The sequence below is a fragment of the Lithobates pipiens genome, unplaced genomic scaffold, assembly GCF_037356315.1.
Source record: "Lithobates pipiens isolate NorthernLeopardFrog02 unplaced genomic scaffold, aLitPip1_a1.2 Scaffold_25, whole genome shotgun sequence".
Classification (NCBI taxonomy): Eukaryota; Metazoa; Chordata; class Amphibia; order Anura; family Ranidae; genus Lithobates; species Lithobates pipiens.
This window is the reverse complement of record NW_027507787.1, coordinates 18944214-18966639: the sequence shown is the minus strand read 5'-3', so window position 1 is coordinate 18966639 and position 22426 is coordinate 18944214. Positions and strand designations below refer to the sequence as shown.

General features: G+C 42.9%; 1 protein-coding gene and 1 pseudogene across 2 annotated transcripts in view; one reads left to right on the top strand and one right to left on the bottom strand.

Moving 5' to 3' along the window:
• Positions 1 to 22426, bottom strand: part of PRKG1 (protein kinase cGMP-dependent 1) — a 1414086-nt gene that overhangs the window by 396483 nt on the left and 995177 nt on the right. The window lies entirely within an intron of this gene.
• On the top strand, positions 18150 to 18600 carry LOC143929860 (cysteine-rich protein 1 pseudogene; annotated as a pseudogene).

Genomic DNA, 22426 nt, shown 5'->3' with positions numbered 1-22426 from the left:
CCGATGGACTTGAGTCCGGTCGAAAAATCTGTTTGTCTGTATGCTAGTCCGACGGATGAAAACCGACGCTAGGGCAGCTATTGGCTACTGGCTATGAACTTCCTTATTCTAGTCCGGTCATACGTCATCACGTTCGAATCCATCGGACTTTGGTGTGATTGTGTGTGGCCAAGTCCGCTCATTCGGAAAGTATTTTGGAAGTCCGCCGAAAGTCCACCAGGAAGACTGTCGGACCTAGTTTGCCAGAAAGTCCAGTCGTGTGTACACGGCATAACTGTTTTGACTTTACTACAAACTACAAAAGTAAAAAAGACATTGTTAATTGGTATGCACTGCCTTTAAAAGCAAACTGGTTTAGGGTTTTTATACTTCCCAACAGAAACTACCCAGAGATATTCTACCAGAAACAACCTAGAGAAATTCTATCGCAAGCAGTGGTTTAGGGTAAACAGTAGTGCACAATGCTAAGTGCACGGGCACGGCATGTGAAGTACATCCAGTCATTCAGCCCTGCTGCCTGCTGTAATCCCCCCTCCCGGCTTCCCTATCACAGGTGGAAGGAAAAAAAAACAGCATTTTTTTTGCACATGATTGAATGATGGAAATCAGCAACCACATTCATTAAAATCTGGGTGCAAAGTGCATAGTTTATTTGCCTTTAGTAAATCAGCAATGTTCAGATACAAAATAAAAAGATATAAAGTACCATAGTTATCTTTGTATCAACTCTTTTTTGTTTTATTTGCAGATCAAAGTGATGAGCTTGCAGATGCTGTCATAAAGAGTAACCAGAGTGGAGAGGGATCTGAAGACCTGTTAGTTTTTATTGCTGTCTGTGCCCCCAATTAGGGAGATTCATGCTGTCTATTTGTCCTGTTTACTGTTCTTTTTGAAAGTGAAAGCAAACGAAAAATCACAAATTTTAGGTTGACATCAGAACGCTTCAAATGGGGACACTAGTTCTAGTGACACATGTGGATTCCTTCACATTGGAGATATTTCTTCTCACTTCCTGTTTTGGCTATAGGAAGGGAAGTGAAGGGTAATCTCCCCAACAGCCCATGACTCGATTCCCTTATCCATACATTTGAGGTGGATGGGGGAATCCTCCCACTGTGCTTTTGCATTCCGACAGAAGAGAGAACTCCCAGCCAACAGAATACACATGCACAGAATGGCTGGCTTTACTCTATCCAAAAATGAGAAAACAAAAAGTTGTGCCTTTAGTTACACTTTAAGCAATCTGAAAAGTAACTTTTTTTTTCTTTAATATAATGCCTCTATTTAACCTCTTGTTAACCCTTAGTTTACCCCATTAGCCCTAACACTATCTTCCCCCTCACCCTTCAATTATTCTTCCCCTGCTGCTTTTTGTATACATGTACATAATAATAAAAATAATTTATGCAAGACAACATCACAAAAAAATATATATTTAAATTACTTTAAATAATGAAAAAGTTATTGCTGAAAAAACAGGTCCATAGCTGAAATGTAAAAATGTTCTGGTGTACAGGTGGGTGAGGTGAATCGGTTAATACTCTTGCCACTAAGAAGTTCCAGCTTAGCTTTCCATCAGACATGCTATCTGCATTGACTATGTATGTTCTCCCTGTGTTTGCACATATCCCCTCCAATTTTATGGTTTCTTCCACAATCAACAAACACACTGAAAAGATTATTGGTGTCTGACCAAACTGGCCCTATGGTGTGTGCTTGCATGAGTGTGGTAGGGATAATTGGGCTCCAAAATCTTTTGTGAAAAGGCAATCATTTGAATTTTTTTGTGTATTTTGTAAAGCATTGTTGCCATTAAAAAATGCAGTAAATTATTTTTAAACAATCAGCCTCTCAGCAGATTCTTAGAACTCATGCTCATGGACACCTGGGGCCAAACTACACAAAATTCATACATATATCCCTTCCCAGGAACCACAGAGCTCAATAGTGCCCAGTTTGTGTCAGAAGCTGTACGTCTATATGCATGCATGTGTTTATGCACATATGGGCGTACACCCACGTACAACCATACAGTCAATGAGCTGATAATTTGGCATGGCTTATTGCGGTGTGGTTAAATAGAGCCTCAGCCTATTCACAGCAAACATTTCACACATTTGCCACAGTTTTTGTACCCACAAAGTACTTCCTAATGTATTTGTTTTAATAAGCTCTGCTATTACATGAAAAAGTTGCAAAATGTGTTCAATCTCAGTGTTTGCTGATGATACAAAGATGCTTCACATCAGGATACAGCAACTTCACAAAGAGATGGCTAATATAGAGCAGTGGTCATCAACCCTGTCCTCAGGACCCACTAACAGGCCAGGTTTGCAAGAGAACTGAAATACATCACAGGTGATATAATTCGCTGCTCAGTGATTGCAGTATTCTAGTCTGCATCTCCCCAAGGTAAAACATAAAACTGGGGCTGTTAGTGGGCCCTGAGAACAGGGTTGATGACCACTGATATAGAGGGATGGTTAGCTATATGGCAGATGGGGTTCAATATTGAAAAATGAAAGATGTGCATGCAAGTTACTCACTAGGGGAAGAGCCTTCTCCCAGGATCTGGGAGGCCTTTTAGATCACCAGATAGACTTCTATCTTGCAATACAAAGGGTATTTAAGAGATAAAACTAGAATTGCACCTTTTTACAAAACTCTGGCTTGCCCACATCTTGAGTGTACCATGCAATTTTGGTCACCAAGGAAGGACATTCTTGATTTGGAGGGAGTCCAGAGAAGTGCAACAAAACCAAAAGCAGGCCTGAGGACCTCAGTTTTGAGAAACAACCACAAAGGTTGAATGTATTCTCCCTAGAGAAGAGGTGCTTAAGAAGCGATTTGATTGCAATATACACATTTTTCAATGGTGACTGTAGCATTGGAAGAAAACAATTTAATCTAGGGTCTCCAAGTAGGAAACAATAAAGTTGGATGAAAAGTTGTTAAACTGTGTAAGGGGTTCTTTACTATAAGAGCAGTAAAATTATGGAATTCCCTTCTACAGTTATTGATGTCAGAAGAGAGTGTAGACGAATTTAAAACCTTTTAAATGTATTTCTCAGTGAACACAATACTCAGGGATTTGGAATTTAATAGCAACACAAACACACGCAGGTGGAACTTGACAGACTTGTGTCAGGAACCTAAGGCTGTCTATGTTAATTTTCACAAGCATAGATGTATAACTGGATCTGCAAGAAGGAGAATATGTACATTCATGTGCAGGAATGTGTCACACTGCACACTAATATACCCTGGCAACCAGTGTCCTATTTAAACCAGAAGCCTGCCTAGTATCATTGTTGGGTGGTCGCCAGCTTTACCTTGTGACTTGTGTTCCTAAAAGCCTGCTTTATCCTGTTACTGAGCTGGGTATGTGACTTTTCTTTGGATTTCCCTTGCCCGATTCAAGTCACTGACCTTAGCTTGGGGGGTTTGACTAAAATCCTGCTTTTTTTTACATTGCTGCCAGCAGAATGTCGACCTCTGCCTGTCTTGGAATGTAGGACAGTTGGGAGCCATTGAATATTACACTGTTGACAATGCTAAGACACTGGGGTTGATTTACCAAAAGGCAAATCCACGGTGCATTACAAGTGCACTTGGGAGTGCGCTGGGAAGTGCAGTCGCTGTAGATCTAAGGGGAAGATCTGAAATGAGGGAAAGCTCTGCTGATTTTGATAATCCAATCATGTGCAAGCAGAAATGCTGTTTATTATTTACCTTGCATGTTCCCCTGAGATCTACAGCGACTGCATTTCCAAGTGCACTTGTAGTGCCTAGTGGACTTGCCTTTAGTAAATAAACCCCAAGGGTCACTCGAATTCTCATAAGTGTTCTATTTTCTAATTATAAAGCACTTTGCTTTATTAAATTAATATTCTACCTTTATAAGCATTCTTGCAATATACAAAATGCTTGTCACCTCTAAGCCCTTATACACACGGTCGGAGAATCCATCGGAATGTGTCCTATCGGACCGTGTTGTCGTATAATCTGACTGTGTGTGGTATGCATCGGACTGATTCCGTCGGAATATCCGTCGGACCCAATTTTCCAACTTGTTGGAAATATTTCCCGACCAACTGGTTCGATCGGACATACTCCGATCATGTGTAGAGAATTTTGATCAGACCAAGTACCACGCATGCTCAGATCAAATTCCTACATCAAAGCTATTGGCTACTAGCCTGAACGTAAGCCCATCGTAACGAAATTACATTCTGAATGATCGGATTTTTCGACAACTTAGTCCGACCGTGTGTATGCAACAGTTTCGGACAAGATCCGACGGACAAGATCCAACGGACAAAATCCGACGGATTTGGTTGTCAAAATCTCCGATCGTGTGTACAGGGGCTTAGTGTGCTTAATAGGTAAAAAAAATGTTGTTATACAGGCAGTGATAATCTATGTTCACAGAATATTAGCATCTAATATGTTTAAAAACAAAGTTGTCAAAGATTAACTTTTTAGACTAGAAATTAACATTTAATAAGGATGCAAAATGAGTGATGGCAGATTTTAGCTTATCACAGTGCAGTCAGTTAAAGCCCAAGTGCAGCTTGGGAAAAGCAAATAAATTAGTCCTTAGCACCTACTCCTCACTACTGACCCCCCCTGTTGTAAAACAGTCATATGACTGAAGTACAGACCCCTTTCCTGTTAAAGTATTGTTAATGAGCCTTTTGCATTTTAAATGTGATGAAAACAAAAACAAATGCTTACTGCATTGAAAACTTTATAACAGAAAAAATATTTTTTTTACAATATAAGTGTCATTGCACAGTACTTTATCTTTTTATATCAGGCATGTGAAATTTAGAACAAGGCCTTTTTTTGGATTATCTAGGCAGAAGCACTTACACCAAGAGGACTCCACAGCTAAAATGGATGTTATATTCACAAAGAAGCTAGAGGCTGTTTATCTCCAGCTAGAATTACTTTGATACTCAATATTCTAGATGCTGTCACCACACGGGCAGAATAATTTGGAGCACATTGACCTCTCATTGCACTGTGTCTTCTGATATATATCGAAGAATAGAGGATATGTGTCAGGTTAACGCAAATGTATTCAACATCAGCCTAATTCCTTCAGCTTTCAGGGAATAAAGGCAATCTCAAAACAGGGTCCTCTGCCATGTCCTCTGCTGCACATACACAAAAAAACTAAATCAGACAGAATTACCATTCACTGCCCAGACTAGATTGTATTTGTTTCATTCAACATGTAGAATTAAGAGATTGTGATTTGTCTCGTCCAACAGTGTCAAATGTGTTCCTACTAAGAAACGCTTGCGTAGTTTGACAAAATGCTAGGATTAAATCTGTCTACGAAGCTTACTGACTGATTTGTGTCTAAACCGAAGGCGTTTATGTTCACAAAATAAAAGTGTGTGTAAATGCATTTGGCACACATTTAATGGATTTGTTTCCGGTTTTGAAAAAAAAAGTCTTTAGGCCAGTACTTTAACAAATTCCAATGGTATGTCAACAAACATAAAGGGTGTTTGTGGATGTAAAGTATATGTAAAGTGTATTTAAATTATACAAATAAATCCTATTCTGCAAACTGCACTGAACAGTAAGGCCGCGTACACACGGGCGGACTGTTCGCCCAACCTTGTCCGCTGAACAGTGTTTGGGCGGACAGTCCGCTCGTGTGTGGGCTTTCAGCGGACAGTTTCAGCGGACAGTTGGACGGACAAAGTCTTTCGGAAATTCCGAAAAACTGTCCGCTGAAACTGTGTTTGAGCGAACAGTCCGCCCGTGTGTGGGCCTGTCCGCTGTACTTTCGAAATGAGCGGACTGTTCCCGCTCGGAAAGTCCGCCCATTTCGAGCGCGTGTACAGGTAGGCGGGGCCCGCGAAGGAGACGTCGCGGGCTCCGCCGCCTGGAATGGGCTTAAAGGGGAACCCCAACGCCGAAAAAAATCGGCGTGGGGGTTCCCCCCAAGTCCACACCAGACCCTTGTCCGAGCACGCTACCCGGCCGGCCAGGAAAGGGGGCGAGCGAGCGCGCCCCCCCTCCTGAGCCGTACCAGGCCGCGTGCCCTCAACATGGGGGGTGCCTTGGGGAAGGGGGGGCCGCGCGGCCCCCCCACCCCAAAGCACCTTGTCCCCATGTTGATGAGGACAAGGGCCTCTTCCCGACAACCCTGGCCGTTGGTTGTCGGGGTCTGCGGGCGGGGGGCTTATCGGAATCCGGGAGCCCCCTTTAAGAAGGGGGCCCCCGGATACCGGCCCCCCACCCTATTTGAATGAGTATGGGGTACAATGTACCCCTACCCATTCACCTGTGAAATAAAGTACAAAAAAAAACACAACACATGGAAAAAGTATTTTATTGCACAGCTCCGGGGGTCTTCCGTCTTCGGGGGTCTTCTCGCCGGACTCCTCCGCTATGTGTGTGTAGCTCTTTTGCTAGCGGAGGAGTCCGGCTTTCTTCCTCCCCGCCGCCGGCCTCTTCTCCCGACTTCGGGGGTCTTGTCCCCCTCTTCGGTTCTTCTGCCGGGCCACCGCGCCTGGTCCGGTGGCCCGGTCTTCTGTCGCCGTCTTCCGTTCTTCTGTCGCCGCCTTCGGTTCTTCTGCCGGGCCACCGCGCCTTCTTGTAGCTCTTTTACAGGCGGTGGCCCGGTCTTCTGTCGCCGCTGTCGTCGTCGCCGCCGCCGCCGCCTTCCGTTCTTGTTCTTCTTCTTGTTCTTCTTCTTCTTCTCCTGGAGATGTTGACTCGACGAGCTCTCCGGCCGGAATGCCAGAGCCGCGCTGTGCGGTCACTTATATAGTGACAATGGGGCGGTGTCACATGGTATATGTCACATGGGTTGGTCACATGGTGACCCCGCCCCCTTACGATGTCATAGTCCCCATGTGACATCAACCCATGTGACCAACCCATGTGACATATACCATGTGACACCGCCCCATTGTCACTATATAAGTGGCAGCGGAGCGTGTCCCTGGCATTCCGGCCGGAGAGCTCGTCGAGTCAACATCTCCAGGAGAAGAAGAAGAACAACAAGAAGAAGAACAAGAACGGAAGGCGGCGGCGGCGGCGACGACGACAGCGGCGACAGAAGACCGGGCCACCGCCTGTAAAAGAGCTACAAGAAGGCGCGGTGGCCCGGCAGAAGAACCGAAGGCGGCGACAGAAGAACGGAAGACGGCGACAGAAGACCGGGCCACCGGACCAGGCGCGGTGGCCCGGCAGAAGAACCGAAGAGGGGGACAAGACCCCCGAAGTCGGGAGAAGAGGCCGGCGGCGGGGAGGAAGAAAGCCGGACTCCTCCGCTAGTAAAAGAGCTACACACACATAGCGGAGGAGTCCGGCGAGAAGACCCCCGAAGACGGAAGACCCCCGGAGCTGTGCAATAAAATATTTTTTCCCTGTGTTGTGTTTTTTTTTGTACTTTATTTCACAGGTGAATGGGTAGGGGTACATTGTACCCCATACTCATTCACATAGGGTGGGGGGCCGGTATCCGGGGGCCCCCTTCTTAAAGGGGGCTCCCGGATTCCCATAAGCCCCCCGCCCGCAGACCCCGACAACCAACGGCCAGGGTTGTCGGGAAGAGGCCCTTGTCCTCATCAACATGGGGACAAGGTGCTTTGGGGTGGGGGGGGCCGCGCGGCCCCCCCTTCCCCAAGGCACCCCCCCATGTTGAGGGCACGCGGCCTGGTACGGCTCAGGAGGGGGGGCGCGCTCGCTCGCCCCCCTTTCCTGGCCGGCCGGGTAGCGTGCTCGGACAAGGGTCTGGTGTGGACTTTGGGGGAACCCCCACGCCGATTTTTTTCGGCGTTGGGGTTCCCCTTTAAGCCCATTCCAGGCGGCGGAGCCCGCGAAGTATCCTTCGCGGGCCCCGCCTACCTGTACACGCGTTCGAAATGGGCGGATTTGCCTCCTCCTTACGTGGGCGAGTCCGTTCATTTCAAAAGTTGAGCGAACTGTTTGCCCAACCTTGTTCGTCAAACAGTCCGCTCGTGTGTGGGCAAGTCCGCTCATGCAAATTTTAAGCGGACTGTTTGCCGAAACTGTTTGACGAACAAGGTTGGGCAAACAGTCCGCGCGTGTGTACGCGGCCTAAGTAACCAAGTTTGTTCTCAAGTAGATAAGCTGACAGAATGTTTTTACATGTATAAATACTGTATATATATCTATGCTGCCAAGCAAATTTTATAGTGAAACACCACAATTAAAAATAAAAAATAAAAATCACCCTAATTGCATTTATGCACTAAATTTTTTTTAGCAAACTTCATCGTATTGTCATAGCCCTTGTACACACGGTCGGAGATTCCGACGGAATGTGTCCTATCGGACCGTTTTGTCGGATATTCCGACTGTGTGTGGTCTGCATCGGACTGTTTCCGTCGGAATATCAGACGGACCAAGTTTTCCAACTTGCCGGTAAAATTTTCAGACAAAATGCTCCTATCGGACATACTCCGATCATGTGTAGCCTACTCCGACGGACAAAGTGCCACGCATGCTCAGATCAAATTCCTAGACCAAAGCTATTGGTTACTAGCCTGAACGTAGTCCCGAACGTAGTCCGACCATGTGTACAAGGGCTTACACATTTCTGCTCAGTAGCAACTGAGATAGACTATAATGTCCCAATTATGTAAAAAAAATTAAAATAAAGTATTATCCAAGGAAAGGGAATATTGATGTCAGCAATTAAACAAAAAACCTGAACAAAACACTTTCCATAAGAGATATATGTGCATTTGATGTAATTCAGGATTTTTTTTACCTGTAAAATTCCTTGTGTGGATCCAAAAGCCTGACACTGTGACTGCCTATATATTTTTTTAAATTTAGCAGTGGTCAGTTTTTGTCCTACCCACCTGCCTGTCAGAGCTACAACCCACAGATCCAAAAGGAATTGCTCCTAAAATCCTTTTCAACTCTAAAGTTTAATATGACACAGCTGAAGGGAAGCTTATGTGTACCTTTACTTCCCCTATTTCTTGCTAGTGCCACATCATTTGGGGATTTGGGGGTCTTATGAGTTCAGAGAGGAAGGGGGATTCGTGCTGAGAGGGAGAATTTTTAGTTTGGATGGAATTTTAATTTGGGTAGTGGTTGAGCAAGGAGATTTCTGGGGGACTTTATATGGAATTTTTTTGCTTTGGTGTGTAGGTGGTTAGCCACTTCAGCCCTGAAAGGATTTACCCCCTTAATGACCCAAAGCAGTTTTTGCGATACGGCACTGCATCGATTTAATTGACAATTGTGCGGTTGTGCAATGCTGTACCCAAACAAAAATTACCTCCTTTTTTTTCCCACAAATAGAGTTTTCTTTTGGTGGTATTTGATCACCTCTGTGTTTATTATTTTTTGCGCTATAAACAAATAAAGCAACAATTTTAAAAAAATGTGTGGTTTTTTTCAACTTTCTGCTATAATACACATCCAAAAAAAACAAACAAAAAAAAAAACACATTTATCCATCAGTTTAGGCCGATATATATTCTTCTACATATTTTAAAAAATATAAAAAAAAACGCAATAGGCATATATTGATTTGTTTCCACAAAAGTTATTGCATCTACAAACTATGGGATCGATTTAGGGACTTTTCTTTTTTTATTGTTTTTACTGATAATGGCGGCGAGCTGCAATTTTTAGTGGGACTGCGAAATTGCGGTGGACAAATCTGACCGCAAATTACACTTTTTGGTGACCAGTGACATTACTTTGATCAGTGCTATAAAAATGCACTGATCAATGTAAAAATTACACTGGCAGGGAAGGGGTTAACACTAGGGGCGTTCAAGGGGTTAAGTGTGTTCCCTCAGCATGTTCTAACTGTAGGGGGGATGGGCTTACTGAAACATGAGAGAGATCACTGCTCCCAATCACTGGAAACAGACGATCCCTGTCATGTCACTAGGCAGACTGCTTCTCCTCGCCCTGATCGCAGGCCGCCGCAGACATTGAGTACGCAGGACCCGTGGGCAAGGTCCCACAGCATGCATCCGCTATCCTGCTTTTACAGACTAACGTATGGGTATGTCAGTTTGCACAGGACAGCCATTCTGCTGACGTATATCGGTGTGAGTCGGTCAGCAAGTAGCTAACGCTAGGAATTTTTTTTCCCAGGTGGATATTATTCTGAGGTTGTAATTTTTGATGCAGGATGAGGAGGTTTGATCAGGGAGATCTTTTCTGAGGGGATATTTTTTTTATGCAACTTTTTAATATTCCACCATCAGACAGTGAAAAATCAATGATATATGTACAGTTTAGTCCATTTCATATACCTTGCCTTTTCTTCTACTTTAAGTAGCTGACCACTGCTCTCTGTTTGCTGAGAGTGCAGTGGTCAGGAGTATGCAATGTATAGAACTATACACAGAATGCAGATGCCAGGAATATACCATTTTAAGAATAACATTCAAAGTGCTATGTACAATGTACAAAGTATTGTGGAGGAGTGGAGCCCTATACACTGATGTTACACTGCTGGCTCTGTGTGTGTGGAGCGGCGGCCATTGGAGTACGTTTTGGCCACATTTGTTTGTGAAAATATCCACATGGAATTTTGTGTTGTTTTATAAGTATTAACGTGGATGTAAACCCACTCTCATCCTTTCTAAACTACTGCCATCATGGTTATCTTTAAGGATAAACATGCCTCCTCTATGTATCCTTACCTGTCAAATGTCTCCCCTCTGTCTGTTATGTCTGCAGATTCTGTTTGCAGGTCTGTTGTCTGGAGCTTGGTAGGTGGAGTCGTGATGTCACGATGACCCACCTCTATACTCCCCTTGTCAACATGCATTTTCTCCTGTGTTTTTCTTACACTTATGCTGGTCTTTTGGATTATGCTCCATGATCACTAACCTCCAGAAGAAAGGAGGGGGAATGGGAAGTACACAGACTGCCTTTCTCACACTCGTGCATGAGATATGTAAATCACCTTGCACTCACAGTAAGGGGGAGAAATGGAAATCTATTTCTCTGTCTCACCATTTTTATCTCACTGAAGAAAGGTAAGATAAGAGGATTGCTCAGAGCTGGATTCTTTGTGGCAAGTCTGGGCACAGATGACATGAAATCCTATATTGTACAAGGTACAAGCCTTAATTAAAACAAAATATTTTGGGTTTACATCCACTTTAATTAATAAGTACTACACTATATATTGACTCTCTGGCTCCGGGTGGTGATTCCCCATTAGGACGGATGCCTAGTAGCATTGTACATTGAAAGGAAATGATAACACAGAGGGAGTGGATTATACATACAGGCTAATTATCAGTAGTCTTCTGCTGAGTGCAATGTGGCAGAGGATTTGCACCAGTGGATAAACGGATTGAACATGCATTTTCCTATTTCTACTGCACAAAGGTACTTTGTGGTTGATAGCTGGAACACAAACTTGCTTGTTGAAATCATAGTGTAGACTACTTGAATGGACTTGCACATTTGGATGATTTGTTAGAGCATCTTTTATGCAGAGATATTGATTTTGACTTGAACATACATTTTTTACATATGTGATACACTATTTTCCACAGTTATATCTCATAGGCAATAGTTTCATGAAATACATCATTTGTTTTTAGCACTGCACTTGTTTATGTATTGTACTTTATTTTACATACACCTGAGTGCCATACTCTGTATGCTGTGCTGTGAGTTAAATACTTATGGCTGATGAATTCTGTATATTACATATCCTGATTATCGTACTCTGTATTATACACTACATACACCTAATCTCTGCACATTGTATTCTGAACTGAGTCTTGTGCATAACATACTCCTTACCTCTGCAACCTGTGTATTGTGTACTCCTGACCCTTGTGCTTTGTGAATTACTTACTCTTGTGCCTTGCACTCTGTGCTTTATGTACCAATATGACCCCCTGTACTCTGTGCATTGCACAGCTTTATATGCATCTGACATTTACACTGTCTTGCACAATAAACACCTATGCCTCTTCCACTATGAATATGATTTACTCCATACCCCTGCATGCTACTTGATATATTGTAATTACATACATATGGCTAAAACATTCATTGCCTCAACAGTTGCTGCTTGATAAGTGGGCTCAGACTATTTTAAATAAGTCCTTCTTTAAAGTAGGTGAGCATTAGGTTATGGTTACGTTTGTGAGACAGGAATTAAAGGAAATGTTATGGGTACTGAAGGAGTTTAGTTTATTTGTGTCATGAATATGAGTTCACTCACATTTTATTTAAAGCGGACCTTTAATCATTTTTTAAACTTTCCATCTTTTATATCTTCTGCCCTTGTTGTTTTAACTTTGGATAGTATTTTTTTTGTTCTGAAATTAAATATCTTATACAGCCTACTTCCTGTTTCTTGTCTGGTCAATAGCCTAGGCTTATGACATCATGCACGGCGCTCTCTCTCTCTCACTCTCGTAAGAGTTTGCCAGGAAAGGGGGTGAGTCATAAGAGGGCCAATGAGAGCTACAGGGCTGCAGAGATTTAGGTGTGCCTCTGTTTGTGTCTGTAAATCCAGTAAGTGAACAGGCAGCAGCTTCAGCTGCCCACAGTTAAAATGTTTGCAGCCAGACTCTGTGGAGGGATTCTTCTGCAGCATATTTTGCAAGTACAGAATCACAGTATATATAAAATAATATGGAGCATGGCTGGAGGGAAGCTTCAAAATGGCAAAGATGCTTTTATTAAAAAATCATGTGAGCAGACTGCAGTTCCGCTTTAACTTATACATCTGTAAGCTCCTCCCACTGTTAGCACAATTAGACCATTCACCATTTGCTGCAGTGCACTATTAGTGCCAAATCTTTGCTTTTCTCAGGGTGCCCCAGGTCTTTCACAGTCGTAGAAATGCCCTTGAGGGACAGAGATGCTAGAATAGCACAGATAGTAATTATACACTCCCAGGAAAAAGAGGACTGTGATATTCAAGGAAGAAGGGGGGTGTGCTACAGAATTGACTCTTTCTGAACAAGTCAAATTTTTCTGGCAAGTACAAGGGCCCACTGCAAATGAATAAAAAATGAAGAGAAATTAAAAAAAAAAAAAAAAAAAACAGCTAACGGAGCCTTTATGTCACTGGTCCCATATGTGGTTGTTCAAAGGTTTGAAATAAACAATGATGGAAAAAAAATTCAGAGTCAGTAACATCAGTAGGAAATAGCACATCTGAGAGTGCTCTGGACACAAAATAGACTACCCTCAATGGTGCTATAGTTTTAATGAAGTGACACTTGTATGGCATCCTTGGAAATAAGAGCGGGCAGAGGATGGAAATAGACAGCGAGAACTGTCAACATGAAGCAGGGATCAAATAAAGGTCCTCCTTTATCAAACTACAATATCACTAAGGTGATCATGCTTAAACCATGCTAAAACAACACATTCTTTAAGGCATGTCAAAATGGCCTCCTAATCATAGTTATCATACCGTATAAATTCACCTTTCAAGAAAAAAGAATAATGCACATATTTTTGCAGGAAAAAAAATGTGCATTTATTATTTTTTTTCCCACAGGAGCCTGGAAAGCATTTCACCTGTCATCAGTGAAACAGGGATGCAATGACAGGCTTCTGCAGACAAGCCCGGCAGCTATCTGCCCATACCTTAATATGGACTATCAGTTTAAAAGCTGCAGGGCTTGTGAATGAACTACGAGAGTGCTCATCAGTGCCCTCATAGTTCATTCAGATCTACAAGCCATCAGCCACAGTGGCTGATGGTAGCTGAAGTTCACACATTCACAGGGAACTGTGAATGAATTACGTGACCATCTTGCTGCTTTTTTTATGTTGTGACAGTGGGTGTGGGGAAGAAGATCCCCCCCATCCACTGTCACACCAAGGGGAGGGATCAGGGGAACCGGTGACAGGAGCTGGAACATGTTACATGTTCTACCCTAAATATGGGTGAAGCATGTACCATGTTCCAAAATGTGAACTTAGCCTTTAAGTACTATTTAAAGCACTTAAGTGATATTGGCAAACAAGTTCAAATTCTAACCTATTTTGAAAAAGCCAGAGCAATCCTAGTACTCATCTGTGCCCTCTGATGAGTACTGGACTGGAGTGTGCAATTTATTAGCCTCCTGCCTAATATTTTTTCTAAGCTCTAAACCTACCTTTTAGATACATGTTCATGAAACAACAATTATCTCAGCTCAAAACAACTTTCCCTAGTCTTTCAATTAATCACCTCCAGGTACACTTGGCATGAGCAGACTACAGAGAGGGCACCAGACCCCAGAAGCAAAGTTCCAAAAACTGAAAGCCTCTACTAAGAGTTAATCCTAGTTTTTAACCACTTCAGCCCAGGAAGATTTGGCTGCTGAATGACCAAGCCATTTTTTTGCAATTTGGCACTGCAACGCTTTAGTTGACAATTGCGCTGCACCCAAACAAATTTGACGTCCTTTTTTCCCCACAAATAGAGATTTCTTTTGGTGGTATTTGATCATCCCTGCGGTTTTTATTTTGTACTTTTTGCTATAATAAATATCCAATTTTTTTTTAAAAAAAAGCTAATTTTTTCTCAGTTTAGGCTGATATATATTATTCTACACATTTGTGGTACTAAAAATTGCAATAAGCGTATATTGATTGGTTTGTGCCAAACTTTTAGCGTCTACAAAATAGGGGATAGATTTATAGCATTTTTATTGTTAGCTTTTTTTTTTTTTACTAGTAATAGCGGCAATCTGCAATTTTTATGGGGACCTTGACATTATGGCAGACACATCGTACACTTTTGACACATTTTTGGAACCATTGGCATTTATACAGCAATCAGTGCTATAAAAATGCATTGAATACTGTAAAAATTTCACTGGCTGGGAAGGGGTTAACACTAGGGGCAATCAGGGGGTTAACTGTGTTCACTAGTTAGTGTTTCTAACTAGTGAGACTGGGGGGGAGAAAAATCATTTTCCTACTTAGTAGAAACACACAATATGTCTCCTCTCCCCTGACAGAACAAGGATTTGTGTGTTTACACACACAAATCCCCTTGCTGGCTCTTGTGCCAGTGATCACGCGTGGCCAACGGCGATCGTGCCCACTGGCCACACGCAATGGGTCCCCCCGCCGTGCCTCCGGTGGCTCTTAAAGGGAAGAACGTACACATACGTTGTTTTGCACAGTCGTGTCATATATTAGCGTGAGCAGGTTGGCAAGTGGTTAAAGCAAAGAACAATTTTTATTAATCTAATACATTTTTGATCATTTTATGCTCTTCCTCTGGGAGCAGAGATGATGGGCTGAATTCCAGTGTGTAAGACGATCCTAATGCCTGAACTCTGCGCTGACAACAGATACTTAAAAAAAAAAGTAACAAACATAACAAAGCTGATGTCAGAACTAAATTAAGGAAAACTAAAGGTTATTAATCCATTTCAGTGATGTGGTTTCAAATTATTTTAAATTAATATATGGTAATTAAAGTTTTAATATTAGAGTTATCATTGCCTACCTCTTACTGTCCCATGCATAGGATGCATTAAGGTGAAAAAACAAGGGTTTACAACCTCTTTAAAGTTGTCGTAATATGGCAAACCAATCCCGGGTCATCTCTTTTTCTGTTAAATTTCTGTTTGGGTCCTTACTCTGGTGTCACTGCCTGCATCATCTAGCTACATTCTGTTGTATGTCCAGCGATTGGGTCTCTCAGGATTAGGGATGAGCTCAGGCGTGTTCGCATGGAACACGGGCAGAGCCCGCCAGGAAGTCGGCGCAACACTGCGCTAATCACAGTCAGTGAGACATTGACTCGATGTGCGGCTGCAGAGATTGGGCAATGTCTCACTGCCTGTGATTAGCGCAGCACTGCGCAGGCTTCCTGGCAGGCTCTGCACGTGTTCCATGTGAACACGCCTGAGCTCATCCCTACTCAGGATCCAGAAGAGGACTGGTGTCAGTTAGATCCCTTTCACACTGGGCTGCTCATTTTAGCTGTGCTTTACCGCTGTCTTTTCGGCTGCTAGAGGCACATGTTTAACCTCAAACAAGGGGTTAAGAACTCCAGTTTTGCAGAGCTTACAAAGCACTGCCCATTCATTCTAATGTGCAGGGGCATTTTTAGAGCGCTGTATAAAGCGCTCCCAACCGACCCTGCTGCTTGCAGGATTTTTTTTTTCGCTCTGAAAGCGCACTGCCCCAGTGTGAAAAGGGACACTGGAATGAATGAGAGGCGGTTTTCAGGCACTTAGCAGAGGCCATTTCCAGCACTAAAGCACCTGAAAACCGCCTCAGTGTGAAAGGGGTCTAAAGGTGAATTGGGAGACCAGTGGTCTTGGGCACCACTGCAGTACTGGATTAGTGGTCCCCCACACCAGAATCAAAGACAACAGGGGGCCTAGGTCAAGGATCTGAATATAGCTGGCTTCACCAGGTAAGAAGTAAAAAAGCCTGTCAGTATGAGTTATAAGGGGCTATAGAAAGGATTGGGGAAACATATATTCTGCCTGTAATTGGAGTGAGATTCTGATTCTTACAAATGTCCTGACTAATTTGTTTAAACAAATTTGTAGAAAACTATACATCTGTTTGTGCAGGAATTAAAGAATTAGCTACATGTTTGAATAGATCAGGGACTCCCTAAATAGTGAAGCCAGGATGAGGGTGACAGATGTACAGTCTGCACTGTAAAGACAGTTCAATGATATTCAACATATTTGTATGCTTACAAGTTCCCTTTAAATTCAATCCAAACCTAGTCACTACAATTCATGTAAACTTGAACATTTTAATATGATTTCAAGTGTTGTTTTCAATCTTTTTAATATGCAACTTCAATTAAAAACACACCTGAGGATTCTGCAAAAAAGGTCCTTTTTAGCCATTTATTTGTATAGGGTCACAGCTGCCTGCCCTTACATTGTTACAATATCACATGCATCCCTTGTTGAGATTACAAGTGGCCATGTCAACATTTCTCAGGCATGATCTATTATTGTCACTATCAGGAAACTGATCGAGAGCATTGATGTGCAGCCAATGCTGGAGTGAATGCATGTGGACAGGAAGTGGATAATAAAAGTCAAAAGTGATTAGCAGCACCAAGATGCAAAAAAAAAGATGACAGTTTTTTATGAAAAAAATATTGCAGTTGTTTACAGTAAATAGTGTGTTAAAGCTCAATTTCAGTCAGATATAAAAGACAAAAATGATGGTATCTATATATTCATTAATATATAATTACATTTATTTTTTAACTCAGGTAGTGTAAATACCTGAATAGAGTTTGGTATTAACTCTTAAAGAGAAAAGCAGCACAAGGAACCAATGAGTTGTGTTACAGTGCACAGAGCATGCTTGTAGAAGGACAGATCATAGTACCATAGATAAACTCAACAGTCTACTACTTTTCCTTCTACTGTCCAGTCATACGCTGTAGGAGAGACAATACATATAAGTTACTTTAACCACTTAAGCCCCGGACCAATTTGCAGCCAAAGGTCCAGGCCTCTTTTTGGGATTGGGCACTGCGTCACTTTAACTGACAATTGCGCGGTCATGCGACGTGGCTCCCAAACAAAATTGGCATCCTTTCTTTCCCACAAATAAAGCTTTCTTTTGGTGGTATTTGATCACCTCTGTGGTTTTTATTTTTTGCACTATAAACAAAAATAAGCAACAATTTTGAAAAAAATGTAATATTTTTTACTTTTTGCTATAATAACCGGTTTCCGACCAGCACACGCCGATGTACGTCGGCAGAATGGCACGGGCAGGCATATTGGCGTACAGGTGCGTCCAATCTTCAATGCCGCCCTGCCATCGCGAGCATGCCGCCGGTGGGCATACCCGCGATTGTCTCACGGGACGGCTGAATGGAGGAATTGCTGTGTAAACACCATTTCCCCATTCTGCCTAGCAACGCTGATCTCTGCTCCATGTGATTGGAGCAGAGATCAGTGTTCACTAAATGAAAGCCCAGCCCCCCCACAGTTAGTAACACACCCCTAGGAACACTTAACCCCTACACTGCCACCCACTGGTTAACCCCTTTACTGCCAGTGTCATTTACACAGGAATCACTGCATTTATATAGCACGGATTGCTGTATAAATGACAATGGTCCCAAAAATGTGTCAAAAATGTCTGATGTGTCCGCCGCAATGTCGCAGTCACAATAAAGATCGCTGATCGCATTTTCAAGTTTCCTACATCATCAGACTCAACATGCCCAAGTGTCCTAAGTGCCAGAAAGAAGTGTATTTTGCTGAAAGAGTTACTTCTCTTAAGAAAGACTGGCATAGGCCATGCCTAAAATGTGAGAAATGTGGAGTCCTGGTGCTCATGCTGAGCATGATGGCAAGCCGTACTGCAATCAACCTTGCTATGCAGCATTGTTTGGACCAAAAGGTTTTGGACGAGGTGGAACAGAAAGCCACACTTTCAAATAAGTCTGTTGGTTTACAATCTGGAGGAATACAGACTCTACTAGAAATTCATTCTCCTACTGCATGATGATATAACGATGATTACAATTTAATTGCCAACACATGCTAAAAATGGTGGTCTTGTGCTTTGTCATCTAGTTAACCAATGTTAATGTCACAATATAGTGAAATCAAAATGCCCTGTTTCTGTAATACCACTGAAAAATTACTATTGTTCGTAAACCATAAACATTATACAAGTGTACATGGTTGATACAAAATAAAATGATTTAAAAAAAAATTAAAAAAAAAAAAAATCGCTGATCGCAGCCATTACTAGTAAAAAAAAAAAAAAAAAAAAAATTATTAATAAAAATGCCATAAAACTATCCCTATTTTGTAAATGCTATAACTTTTGCGCAAACCAATCAATAATCGCTTATTGCGATTTTTTTTACCAAAAATATGTAGAAGAATATGTATCAGCCTAAACTGAGGGAAAAAAATGTTTTTTATATATTTTTGGGGGATATTTATTATAACAAAAAGTAAAAAATAATGCGTTTTTTTCAAAATTGTCGCTCTATTTTTGTTTATAGCGCAAAAAATAAAAACCGCAGGGGTGATCAAATACCACCAAAAGAAATTTGTGGGGAAAAAAAGGACGTCAATTTTGTTTGGGAGCCACGTCGCACGACCGCGCAATTGTCAGTTAAAGCGACGCAGTGCCGAACTGCAAAAAAGTGGTCTGGTCTTTGACCAGCAAAATGGTCCGGTCTGTAAGTGGTTAAATGTCCCCCAAAAATATATAAAAAAACATTTTTTTTCCTCAGTTTAGGCCGATGTGTATTCTTCTACGTATTTTTGGTAAAAAAAAAATTGCAATTAGCGATTATTTATTGGTTTGCACAAAAGTTATAGCGTTTACAAAATAGGGGATAGTTTTATAGCATTTTTATTATTATTTTTTTACTACTAATGGCGGCAATCAGCGATTTTTATTGTGACTGCGACATTATGGGGGACACATCGGACATTTTTGACACATTTTTGGGACCATTGTCATTTATACAGCAATCAGTGCTATTTAAATGCATTGATTCCTGTGTAAATTACACTGGCAGTGAAGGAGTTAACCACTAGGGGGCAGTGTAGGTGTTATGTATGACTTTTTTATTGAAGGGGGGCGTTGCCTGGCATGTGACATCACTGATCATCCTTCCCTATAAAAGGGAACGATTGGTGACAGCCACACTAGGAAGCACGGGGAGAGGTTTGTTTACACAGACCTCTCCTCGTTCTTCAGCTCTGTGACCCGATCGTGGGACACCAGCGGCGATCAGGTACGCTGGTCCCGTGGCCATGGTCACAGAGCTCAGGACTGGGTCAGGAGCGCGCCGTCAGCGGCACACTCCTGACCCACGGCTGGACACTTAAAGAATCACGTACAGGTACGTGATTGTGCCCAGCCGTGCCATTCTGCCGACGTATATTGGCCTGAGGCGGTCCTTAAGCAGTTAAATAGAACTAAATCCTCCTATTCTTTACACCCAATGAAGCTGCCATTTTAATCTGTTTGCAAAGCCATTGCCATGGTGCTGCACATATGATCAGCTATGACCCCAGCCAATTGAATGGCTTGACATTTCGTTTGAGAGCTAACATACGCACTAGTAACTGTGACAGTCTTCATTCAAGGCATGCCTTTAATGTAACTGCCTTGGGAGGCTGTTGAATCAATGAGTTTAGGTGAGGATCTAAGGACTCATTCGCACAGGGATATGCATATTTTCGGGATTAAAGATTCTTGCTAGAAGTGCTGGAAGATCCTGCATAAAATATGCACCTAAAATACTAACGTTTATGCACATATGTGCATAAAATCTGCAGCTGTGTCCTGCTTTGTTTTGTGCGTGGCTAAATGCAGTGCATATTTTCATATGTGGATGCAGCTATTTGTATGGACTCATTGATTACTATAATGCTGCATTTAGATGCATACAAAACTGTATGAATGTAAACTGTTTTTTTCTGCCTGTGAGAGTAAACTCTAAAGTGGAACCAAGCCCATCAATTCAACCATTTCCCAAAACAGCTAGCATTTATGGCATGTCTAGATTGTAACCATCACAGTTGGTGGTCTCTCAACCAAACATGCCAAATTATCAAATGGCTGTTAATATAACTAATTACATGTGCAGCATCATGCAGTTGAAGTTCAAACAGCAGACATCTCAAGTCTCCCACAAGGTGGGGGAGTCTCCTGCACTTCTGCAGTGACCCGCAAGCACCTCCCAGTCTCCCGGGAATGATCGGTGTGGTGGGGAAAAGCTGTGAACACCAATCTCCTTTGTATAGACTTATCTGACAGCCTCTTCTCCTTCTCTCCCTCCCGTGGCTGTCAGCTAAAAGGCTATACAGGGAGATTGGTGTTTACCTCTATCCCTCCCACCACACAGATCATTCCCAGCTACTCGGTGCGCTCCATCTCCGGTCCCCTCTGTGTCCTTCTCCCCCTCCGTTCTCCCCCAGCCATCGAGTTCTCTGACACTCCTGTCCTACTCCTCCGCCCCCCCCCCCCGTCCTCCGCAGCTGGCTCCCCTCTTCTCCCGCCGACTGCAGAGGGATCTGTCAGGAATTGGAGGGACACATTGAGTTAAATCGCTCCCGTGATAACTAAGCAGAGTAAACTGTGTTTACTCTGCTGAGTTTATGAATGAACAGGAGCCTCTGTCTCCTGTTCAAACATCTTTAGTGCTGAGAAAGGGACTGGGGAATCTGTGTCCTCTGTCCTTTTATCTGTCTCAAAAGGGAGATATCAGGGGTCTGTTTAGACCCCTGACATCTCACCAAAGCCCCTAAAAAATATAAAAAGAAATATTGTAAAAAAATTCAAAAAAATTAAACAGTGTAAAAAATTAAATAAAAAACTACTGACACCACTCTCCCCGGCCCTACCAACACTGTCCACTGCCCCAACCCCCTCCCCCCAAAAATCATTGTGAAATAAAAATTAAAAACAAATTAAATTGTAAAAAAAAAAAAAAACTACTGACGCCGTCCACCAGAGTTAGGGACAGCTGACATCCTTCTATGTAGAGTAGGTTACGAGGCATGGTGGATGTAATGCAAGATACATTCATGGGTGTCAGACACTTCTTGAATGCAAAGAGATTTATTTTCTCTTGAACAGAACTGGGGGGAGAGGGTTAAGGCCAGGACACCCTTTAGTAGTTTCAATGTTAATTAGCAGACTCCGAGACTTCTGTAAGTAGACAGCAATGCAGGGAAAGGCACCCGGCCGACACCACATCTGCATGTGTAGACACGCTGTCTCCTATGGAAACAACCTTGAACAGTGTCTAACAAAGGTTGCAATGAACTCTTTCACTTCCTTCACAATTTCCCTTTTAGATCTTCACTCAACTGAGCTCCCAGTCCATTTTTTAGACCCCCTAAGCCACTGCCACTGGATCTCCTGAGCTCTTCCAATCTTCTCACTGAGTATCTTCCTCAAGCGTCACCCCCGCGTTCCTGCTGGGTCCCTAACTTGGCACTCACAGATACTCCTCAAGCGTCACCCCACTGGCCTGCTCGGTCCCTGGCATGGCACACAAGACTGCTCTGCAAAGCGTCACCTCTGCTGGCTTGACACCTGCTGAAGTATCCCAATTATTCACCGTCCCCATGTTGATGAGAATACTGCTCTGGTACTTGCTTCAGCTACTCATGGATGGTCTCTTAGTAGCGGCAGCTTCCCCTCTACCTCTGACCACGACAGGTTCTCCAGCCGGCAGAACTGTCACTTTTGGTTGGACTGCAAGCCACAGTCTCAACCCTGCACTGCTCTCTTGCTTCTGGATAGGCCCTTAGACAGCCTAGCAGCCAGATATACCCAGGATAGGCCTAGCAGCCCGGGGCAATACAACACACCTCCACCCAGACAGCCATCCAGGTGGCACAGAACCCCAATCACCGAACCTCACCTAAATAAATAGGCTCTCCCAGCAGGCCAAGGGACCCAAGAAGATCCTTGCCCATTGGCTGAGATA